The sequence below is a fragment of the Salvelinus namaycush genome, chromosome 28 (assembly GCF_016432855.1).
Source record: "Salvelinus namaycush isolate Seneca chromosome 28, SaNama_1.0, whole genome shotgun sequence".
NCBI lineage: Eukaryota > Metazoa > Chordata > Actinopteri > Salmoniformes > Salmonidae > Salvelinus > Salvelinus namaycush.
This window is the reverse complement of record NC_052334.1, coordinates 33,477,010-33,488,739: the sequence shown is the minus strand read 5'-3', so window position 1 is coordinate 33,488,739 and position 11,730 is coordinate 33,477,010.

Here is an 11,730-nt window from a genome sequence, read left to right as displayed (position 1 = left end):
ACTTCTGTTGACTCCACAACATGGTGGATATCTGTTTGGCTTGTTTTGTTGTCTGAGCGCTGTACTCAGATTATTGGATGGTGTGCTTTTTTGGTAAAGATTCTTTGAAATCTGACACAGCGGTTGCATTAAGGAGAAGTGGATCTAAAAGTCCATGCACAACACTTGTATCTTTTAGCAATGTTTATTTTGAGTATTTCTGTAAATTGATGTGGCTCTCTGCAAAATCACCGGATGTTTTGGAACTACTGAACATAACGCGCCAATGTAAACTGAGATTTTTGGATATAAATATGAACTTTATCAAACAAAACATACATGTATTGTGTAACATGAAGTCCTATGAGTGTCATCTGATGAAGATCATCAAAGGTTAGTGATTCATTTTATCTCTATTTCTGCTTTTTGTGACTCCTCTCTTTGGCTGGAAAAATGGCTGTGTTTTTCTGTGACTAGGTACGGACCTAACATAATCGTTTGGTGTGCTTTCGTCGTAAAGCCTTTTTGAAATCGGACACCGTGGCTGGATTTACAACAAGTTTATCTTTAAAATGCTTGTATGTTTGAGGAATTTTAATTATGGGATTTCTGTTGCTTTGAATTTGGCGCCCTGCAATTTCACTGGCTGTTGTTGAGGTGGGACGCTAGCGTCCCGAATATCCCAGAGAGGTTTAAGGGAGACAGCGGGATTGGCCCGTCCTACGACGCTGCGACTGGTCCGTCCGGCCCCTATTCCCACTGGTTGTTATTTGTATGTACTGTATGTGCCCTTTGTTCACCATGGTGCTGTCGATTATTGTTACAATGTCTGTTGGTGCGTGTGAGTACCTGTGCTGTGTGTTTTGTGCTCTCGTGCCCTTGTGGATTGATCAGATGATTACGGGTCTCGTCCCGTGTGATAATCATTGTGCGCTAGTGTTATTTATTTGAGGTACTCCTCGCTCTTTTGTTTGGGTTTCAACTAGAGGTCGAACGATTATGATTTTTCAACGCCGAAACCGATACCGATTATTGGAGGACCAAAAAAGCCGATACCGATTAATCGTCTGATTTTAATATATATTTGTAATAATGACAATTACAACAATACTGAATGAACAATGAACACTTTTATTTTAACTTAATATAATACATATATAAAATCTATTTAGTCTCAAATAAGTAATGAAACATGCTCAATTTGGTTTAAATAATGCAAAAACAGTGTTGGAGAAGAAAGTAAAAGTGCAATATGTGCCATGTAAAAAAGCTAACATTTAAGTTCCTTGCTCAGAACATATGAAAGCTGGTGGTTCAATATTCCCAGTTCTTCAATATTCCCAGTTAAGTAGTTCTAGGTTGTAGTTATTATAGGAATTATGACGCGTCGACTATTTCTCTCTATACCATTTTTATTTCATATACCGTTGACTATTGGATGTTCTTATAGGCACCATAGTATTGCTAGCCTAATCTCGGGAGTTGATAGGCTTGAAATCTGGCTGGTGTGTTTACGGACATATTCAATCAATCCTTATCCCAGTCTGCTGTCCCCACATGCTTCAAGATGGCCACCATTGTTCCTGTTCCCAAGAAATCTAAGGTAACTGAGCTAAACGACTACCGCCCCGTAGCACTCACTTCCGTCATCATGAAGTGCTTTGAGAGACTAGTCAAGGACCATATCACCTCCACCCTACCTGACACCCTAGACCCACTCTAATATGCTTACCGCCCCAATAGGTCCACAGACAACGCAATCGCAACCACCCTGCACACTGCCCTAACCCATCTGGACAAGAGGAATACCTATGTGAGAATGCTGTTCATCGACTACAGCTCAGCATTTAACACCATAGTACCCTCCAAACTCGTCATCAAGCTCGAGACCCTGGGTCTCGACCCCGCCCTGTGCAACTGGGTACGGGACTTCCTGACGGGACGCCCCCAGGTGGTGAGGGTAGGTAACAACATCTCCACTCCGCTGATCCTCAACACTGGGGCCCCACAAGGGTGCGTTCTGAGCACTATCCTGTACTCCCTGTTCACCCACGACTGCGTGGCCATGCACGCCTCCAACTCAATCATCACGTTTGCAGACGACACTACAGTGGTAGGCTTGATCACCAACAACGACGAGACGGCCTACAGGGAGGAGGTGAGGGCCCTCGGAGTGTGGTGTCAGGAAAATAACCTCACACGCAACGTCAACAAAACAAAGGAGATGATTATGGACTTCAGGAAACAGCAGAGGGAGCACTTCTTCAACCTCAGGAGGCTGAAGAAATTCGGCTTGTCACCAAAAACACTCACAAACTTTTACAGATGCACAACCGAGAGCATTCTGTCGGGCTGTATTACCGCCTGGTACGGCAACTGCTCCGCCCACAAACACAAGGCCCTCCAGATGGTAGTGAGGTCTGCACAATGCATCACCGGGGGCAAACTACCTGCCCTCCAGGACACCTACACCACCCGATGTCACAGGAAGGCCATAAAGATCATCAAGGACAACAACCACCCGAGCCACTGCCTGTTCACCCCGCTATCATCCAGAAGGCGAGGTCAGTACAGGTGCATCAACCCAGGGACCGAGAGACTGAAAAACAGCTTCTATCTCAAAGCCATCAGACTGTTAAACAGCCACCACTAACATTGAATGGCTGCTGCCAACATACTGACTCAACTCCAGCCACTTTAACAATGTAAAAATGGATGAAAAATGTATCACTAGCCACTTTAAACAATGCCACTTCATATAATGTTTACATACCCTACATTACTCATCTCATATGTATATACTGTACTCTGTACCATCTACTGCGTCTTGCCATCTTGATGTAATAGATGTATCACTAGCCACTTTAAACAATGCCACTTTTATATGTTTACATACCCTACATTACTCATCTAATATGTATATACTGTACTCGATACCATCTACTGCATCTTGCCTATGCCGTTCTGTACCACCACTCATTCATATATTTTTATGTACATATTCTTCATTCCTTTACACTTGTGTGTATAAGGTAGTTGTTGTGAATTTGTTAGGTTAGATTACTCGTTGGTTATTACTGCATTGTCGGAACTAGAAGCACAAGCATTTCGCTACACTCGCATTAACATCTGCTAACCATGTGTATGTGACACATACAATTTGATTTGAAGTCATAAACAGCGCTGTGCTTCAAGCATTGCTAAGAGCTGCTGGCAAACGCAGTAAAGTTTGAATGAATGCTTACGAGCCTGCTGCTGCCTACCACCACTCAGTCAGACTGCTCTATCAAATATCAAATCATAGACTAAATTATAATATAATAAACATAGAAATTCGAGCCTTTGGTCATTAATTATTTAAAATCCGGAAACTATCATTTCGAAAACAAAACGTTTATTATTTCAGTGAAATACAGAACCGTTCCGTATTTTATCGAACAGGTGGCAACCCTAAGTCTAAATATTGCTGTTACATTGCACAAACTTCAATGATATGTCATAATTATATAAAATTCTGGCAAATTAGTTCGCAACGAGCCAGGCGGCCCAAACTGTTGCATATACCCTGACTCTGCTTGCACTGAACGCAAGAGAAGTGACACAATTTCCCTAGTTAATATTGCCTGCTAACATTAATTTATTTTAACAAAATTTGCAGGTTTAAAAATATATACTTCTGTGTATTGATTTTAAGAAAGGCATTGATGTTTGTGGTTAGGTACATTTGTGCACCGATTGTGCTTTTTCGCGAATGCACTTTTGTTAAATCATCACCCGTTCGGCCAAGGTTAATTAGGCTGTGATTCGATGATAAATAAACAGACACCCTCATTGATTATTTGCAATGCAGGACAAGCTAGTTAGCCTTGTAATATCATCAACCATGTGTTGTGTTGATATGTGATTATGTGAAGATTGATTGTTTCTTGTAAGATAAGTTTAATGCTAGCTAGCAACTTACCTTGGCTCCTTGCTGCACTCGCGTAACAGGTCTTCATCCCTCGTGCCCTTACACGGCACACCATAATTTGGGGCGTAATTTTAAAAAACTATTACGCATTCCTGCGCCTGTCTCCCAAATCATTGTTACCAACGTGACAGGTGAGATGGTAGGTAATTGCTTGGAAAGGAAGACTAACGTACAACTATTATGTGAGTAATTTGCAAAAAAAAGTTATTTGTATTGTGTTTAATGTTAAAGCAACCTTATTGTTTTTCTTCGTCTTTACAAAACTGTTTCAGTTCAGCAATATTCTTAGAATGTCTGGTGTGAACCGCTCTCGATATCATGCCACAGCATTTTAAATCTGGTTGAGGTCAGGACTCTGACTGGGTCACTCCAGAGGCGTATTTTCTTCTGTTGAAGCCATTCTGTTGTTTATTTTCTTCTGTGTTTTGGGTCGTTGTCCTGTTGCATCACCCAACTTCTGTTGAGCTTCAATTGGCGGACAGATAGCCTCTCATTATCTTGCAAACTGTCTTGATAAACTTGGGAGGCCCTGAGACAGCAAAGCAGTCCCAAACCATGATGCTCCCTCCACCATACTTTACAGTTGGGATGAGGTTTTGATGTTGATTTCTTGTTAACAAACTATAGTTTTGGCAAGTCGGTTAGGACATTTACTTTGTGCATGACACAAGTCATTTTTCCAACAATTGTTTACAGACAGATTATTTCACTTATAATTCACTGTATCACAATTCCAGTGGGTCAGAAGTTTGCATACACTGAGTTGACTGTGCCTTTAAACAGCTTGGAAAATTCCAGAAAATGATGTCATGGCTTTAGAAGCTTCTGATAGGCTAATTGACATCATTTGAGTCAATTGGAGGTGTACCTGTGGATGTATTTCAAGGCCTACCTTCAAACTCAGTGCCCTCTTTTCTTGGCATCATGGGAAAATCCAAAGAAATCAGCCAAGACCTCAGAAAAAAATTTGTAGATCTCCACAAGTCTGGTTCATCCTTGGGAGCAATTTCCAAATGCCTGAAGGTACAACGCTCATCTGTACAAACAATAGTACGCAAGTATAAACACCATGGGACCACGCAACCGTCATGCCGCTCAGGAAGGAGACATGTTCTGCCTCCTAGAGATGAACGTACTTTGGTGCGAAAAGTGCAAATCAATTCCCAGAACAACAGCAAAGGACCTTGTGAAGATGGTGGAGGAAACAGGTACAAAGTATCTATATCCACAGTAAAATGAGTCTGATATCGACATAACCTGAAAGGCCGCTCAGCAAGGAAGAAGCCACTGCTCCAAAACCGCCATAAAAAGCCAGACTACGGTTTGCAACTGCACATGGGGACAAAGATCGTACTTTTTGGAGAAATGTCCTCTGGTCTTATGAAACAAAAATAAAACTTTTTGGCCATAATGACCATCGTTATGTTTGGAGGAAAAAGGGGGAGGCTTGCAAGCCGAAGAACACCATCCCAACCGTGAAGCACGGGGGTGGCAGCATCATGTTGTGGGGGTGCTTTGCTGCAGGAGGGACTGGTGCACGTCATAAAATATATGGCATAATGAGGAAGGAAAATTATGTGGATATATTGAAGCAACATCTCAAGACATCAGTCAGGAAGTTAAAGCTTGGTCGCAAATAGGTCTTCCAAATGGACAATGACCCCAAGCATACTTCCAAAGTTGTGGCAAAATGGCTTAAGGACAACAAAGTCAAGGTATTGGAGTGGCCATCACAAAGCCCTGACCTCAATCCCATAGAAAATTTGTGGGCAGAACTGAATAAGCGTGTGCGAGCAAGGAGGCCTACAAACATGACTCAGTTACACCAGCTCTGTCAGGAGGAATGGGCCAAAATTCACCCAACTTATTGTGGGAAGCTTGTGGAAGGCTACCCAAAACGTTTGACCCAAGTTAAACAATTTAAAGGCAATGCTCTGAAATACTATTTGAGTGTATGTAAACTTCTGACCCACTAGGAAGGTGATGAAAGAAATAAAAGCTCATTCTCTCCACTATTATTATTTCACATTCTTAAAATAAAGTGGTGATCCTAACTGACCTAAGACAGGGAATTTTTACTCGGATTAAATGTCAGGAATTGTGAAAAACTGAGTTTAAATGTATTTGGCTAAGGTGTATGTAAACTTCTGACTTCAACTGTATAAGTACAGTTGTAATTTGACCCATTCAAAATGTATTGAATGAATTCTTCTTGTGATTAGGATCAGCACTGCTACCCGCAATAGCTTTATTACAGGTAAACAACACTATAGTATCTCAACATTTTTAGAAATGATTTCAAATTTTTTTGATAGTATCTCGACATTTTTAGATATTATCTCAAAATGTTGACTTGCGTATCTAAAAATGTTGACATTTCCAGATTGTAGAATTTACATATAGGATATGTTTCTTCATTTGTAGAATTATGTGGCGATTTCCATCTATTCACGTGGCAGAGATCAGCACAGCAGGGCCACCGGCAAACGTGTAGCGGGCTGGCATTTGCCCCAACATTTCTGATTCGGTTTCATGAAAAAATATTGACACAAAAGAGTTGAAATGAGGAACAAAGTACTGTTGTTTGCACTGATTTGCCTCATGATTTATTTGTCAACTAGTGCACAATTAATCTGCGCTTCAGTCTGATCAGCTGTAGCCTACTGATAACCACAGCTGCAAGTATCCTAGAGAAGCCTATGCGCTCTGATCCCCTCTGGCCAGCGGAAACTAAGTGTTAACGTCATGCATTTATAGGCTAACGTATGTATTTACAGCTTAAATCAGGCCTATTAATTTGTATTAAGATAAAATGTGAATGTGATCAAATTTGGTTATATTCAATTTATCAGGCCAAAAGTTTTGACTGTAATTAATCAATTAACACAATAGTGAAGACAAACTGTGGAAGTAACTTTTTAATTACAGATGCGAAGGCCTACACGATGCAACTCAGCCCTGTTAGTTCCAACTAGGGTCCGGAGTTTTACCTGGTTAGCTTAGTCCAGTGGTATTTAAACCTCTCCCAGACGTTTTACAATTTTGTTTTTGTCCTGAACTAGTTCATCTGATTCACCTAATCAAGGGTTAGTTGACTTAGGTGTGCTAGTTTTGGAATAGGTCAAATACATGAACCAGCTGGGAGTCCCTGAGGAGAGTTTTGAGAACAAGGAAATAAATAATTCTGGGCCCCAGGAAAACAATCCAATTTGAATTACTTGAGTTCCCCAGACATGTTTTAAATACACCAAATATAGCATTATTTCATTTAGTAACATGACTATTTCCAATTTCAGTGTGAGAGCATAAAGAGCCTATAAATCACGTTTTATATTCTGTCTGAAAGCATAACATATACATGGATTCATAGCCTACTAATGTTTTCACACAATAAATAAAAAAATTCTCATGTTATAAAGTAATTCAAAGTGCTTTTAAGAAGTGTAGGCTACTTGAATGGTATGATTCAAGAAATACATGTTTTAATTTAATCTAGACTGGGAAAAATCTATTTGACTTCTCCCACATGGTGAGTTCTGATGTCACCTACGAAGGAAAATGGCCTCGATAACAGCATTTTCGTATCAGGAATCAAGGTAAGACCCAAGTGCAGACTGTGTGACGTAACAATGTTTATTGTAACCACAGGGGCAGGCAAATGACAGGTCAAGGCAGGCAGGGGTAGATAATCCAGAGCAGAGGCCAAGGTACAGGACGGCAGGCAGGCCCAGAGACAGGCAGTGGTCAGGCGGACGGGTACAGGGTCAGGACAGGTAAAGGTCAAAGACCAGGAGGCCGAGGAAAAAGAGAGACTAGGGAAAACCAGGCGCTAAGACAAACCACTGGTAGGCTGAAAACACAGAAAACACAGGTATAAATACACAGGGGATAATGGGGAAAATGAGCGACACCTGGAGGGGGGTGGAGACAAACACAAGGACAGGTGAAACAGATCAGGGTGTGACATTTTCAGATGTTAAATGAAACTACTTTAAAAAACGATCTATTCATGTAGTTTTTGAACACCATCATTTCTTTAGCTTATTAGCCAATTGTGCGTTTCTCAACATCTTCAAAGCACGTGGATGCATCCAACTGGTATTTACGACTTCACAACTAATACATTCTCACTCAAGGATGATAGACGAGTTTCCCACTAGTAATTGCCAGTTGGAGGGCTGTTCAAATAGATTTTTCCCAGTCATATAGGGTAAACATAGAGAATGATCAAGATATCATCTTTACAGACTGAGCATACAAAACATTAGGAACACCTTCCTAATATTTTGTCCTCATTACAGCCTCAATTCATAGTGGGCATGGACTCTACAAGTTGTCGAATGCGTTCCACAGGGATGCTGGCCGATGTTGACTTCAATGCTTCCCACAGTTGTGTCAAGTTGGCTGCATGTTCTTGGGTGGTGAACCATTCTTTGGGTGCTAGACCACAGGAAACCGTTGAGCATGAAAAACCCAGCAATGTTGCAGTTCTTGACACACTCAAACCGGTGTGCCTGGCACTTACTACCATACCCCATTCAAAGGCACTTAAAATATTTTGTCTTGCCTATTCACCCTCTGAATGGCACACATACACAATTCATGCCTCACTTGTCTCAAGGCTTAAAATCCTGATTAACCTAACAGTACATTTAATTATCTGATTGTTCAGTGGGCCAGGTGTAAATGTTCCGCCCTACCTTTTCATTCAACCAGTTTGAATACAATAGAAGTCTTGAGGGTGCCGACAGCATTGCTGACAAAGTTGTATAATATGTTCCTTCTGATATTAGATGAAGTATTCCAAAATGTAATCAGCTGTTTTTAAGGATGTAACTGTAATCCGATGGCACATTTTTAAAAAGTAATCCGGGCTGATTCCAGGCTACTTCATTTTTATCAGATTACGTCATCCCTGTTACATGTAATCTATTACTACCCAGACCTGACTGTGCATGAGCAGTAGAGAGCCAGAACCAGTTCCAGCTGTTGTAGTTGTGAACTGAACAAGCTAATCATTTCTGTTATGATGAACAAAATCAAGAGTGGTTCAAACCTCTCAATTAATGGCCCAATTCAGCTGTTTTGATCTCAATATCAAATCATTTCTGGGTGACAATTAAGTACCTAACTGTGATTGTTTTCAATTAAACTGATCAAAATAAGCAAGAATTTTGCTAGGACTGTCTCGGAGTGGTCTGAGTACGAAGGGGGAAACGGAAATCTAGCTGTTATCGGCAGAGAGGTTTGAAACTCTCTTTCTTATTGGTCTATTAACTCATTTACTGCCTGGTGATGTCACCAGCAGTGGCAATTTTAGCATGTAGGTGAGGCAAACTCAAAAAAGTTTTTTTAGATGCATGCCAGCAAAGTCACTACACAACACTGAACAATATATTAATTGCACTATAACAGTGACAAAATGGTGCCCATAAACTATTAGGGCCTACATAAACTGTCCCAACAGCAGAGCTTTCTTTTCAGCACCATGGAGTGAATCCTAAATACACCTGGCTATCAGCGGAGCCTTGTCTGGCAACGAAACAGTTCATTCAGCCTCATTTACTTCCTTTTTAAAAACCATAGCCGATATGTCTGACTTGCTTTAACAAATGTGGTTACTACTGACTCCTTGTGGATTTGTGTAAGTCGATAAGAACCACATTCTCCTTCAATAATAACGAACGCTAAAATGAGGTTTGAACCATACTCAAATATTATTGCATTTATGTTCGGTAATTTCACAACGTTTATTCTTATATCATTAACACTTAGCTCTAATTATAAGCAAGTGCAAGCAAACGAGCTGCGACGAGGTAGGCCTATTTGTTCAGGACTTTCAAAATGGATACCGACAGAAATTCAAATAATATAATGAGTTCACATAAATTCAACAAGATGTTGAGGCCTTAACTTTACTCTTGAGAGAGAGAGAGAGAGAGAGACTTGGTTAGCCTACCATTTTAAGTATTTTATTAGGCCTATATGTTCTAAAAAGGAAAGAAAATACTATACAATGTAATGACGCACAGACAGCACATTGCGCAAACAACAACCATCGTAATATCAACTGGAATTACTTGGGTCTATTACTGAACTTTTTGTTGAAAACAAATATGTGAATGGGAAGAGACTGTCACTGGCAAACATGGTTACAGACCCAACAACATTATATAGTATCTCTCTTCCTCATCAAGAAAAGCATATGAGCTAATTATAATACACAAAGTAAGCAAAACAATGAAATCATTCCAACATTGCCAAAAAGATGAATAAGATACTAATGAGATAGACTTATATAAGCAATAACCCTATAACAATTGAGATGTACAAACTATAGCATTAATGAATGATGAGCTGATAAGAGGCAATCCGTAATTTCAATTAAGACATTAATGAGCGAGCTAAGATGGATGTAGTCAATATAACTATTTGTTCAGCACTTTTGAAATGTACAGAACATGGGACGTTCTTACAGTATTCTCCCTGTACACCAAGTCAGAACCCTAGGATAAATAAAGGGGGCATATAAGCAGACAAAGAAAGCTCTTACAATATTCAATGATGATATTTCTCTAAAACAGACTATATCCTACATGTGCACCACCAAGTCAGAACAGTAGGCTAGGTTCTGAGGGGGAAAGGGTCCAAATTATTAGGGTGAGGCACATGGGCTACTAACAACTTACTATACAACATACACTAAGTATTACTTTCTTAGCTACAGTATACATATCTCCCTGGCATATTACATATACTGCCTATCTGTCCTCGGTTGCAACACTTCAAACTGCCTCTGGAAGCAACGTCGGGAGCTTTATGAAATGGGTTTCCATGGCCGAGCAGCCGCACACAAGCCTAAGATCACCATGCGCAACGCCAACTGTTGGCTGGAGTGGTGTAAAGCTCGCCAATATTGGACTCTGGAGCACTGGAAACAAGTTCTCTGGAGTGAGGAATCCCGCTTCACCAATCTGGCAGTCCAACGGACAAATCTGGGTTTGGCAAATGTCAGGAAAACGCTACCTGCCCCAATGCATACTGACAACTGTAAGGTTTGATGGAGGAAGAATAATGATCTCGGGCTGTTTTTCATGGTTCAGGCTAGGATCCTTAGTTCCAGTGAAGGGAAATCTTATTGCTACAGCATACAATGACATTCTAGACGATTCTGCGCTTCAAACTTTAGGGCAACAGTTTGGGGAAAGCCTTTTCCTGTTTCAGCATGACAATGCCCCTGAGCAACAAAGTGAGATCCATACAGAAATGGTTTGTCGAGATCGGTGTGGAAGAACTTGACTGGCCTGCACAGAGCTCTGACCTCAACCCCATCGAACACCTTTGAGATTAATTGGAACGTAGACTGTGAACCAGGCCTAATCACCCAAAATCAGTGCCCGACCTCACTAATGCTCTTGTGAATGAAGGGAAGCAAGTCCCGTAGCAATGTTCCAACATTATAGCAGCAAAGGGGGGACCAACTCCATATTAATGCCCATGATTTGGGAATGAGATGTGTCCACATACTGTTGGTCATGTAGTGTATCATGTAGTGTATCTGCTGTATCTATGAGTGCTGCCTGCCTTGTGTGTTTTCTTTATTGATCCTGTCTATGATCACAGGGTTTAATGAGGGCTGCTATGGCCCTTGGTATTGTTAACTTTTTATAAACCACTCTGTGATCCCACAGTACATCATGTGTTCTCTACAAGTATTGACGGATTGCTACGGCACAACATAGAACATCCTTACATGACCTCAACCTTTAGGAGCACCACCG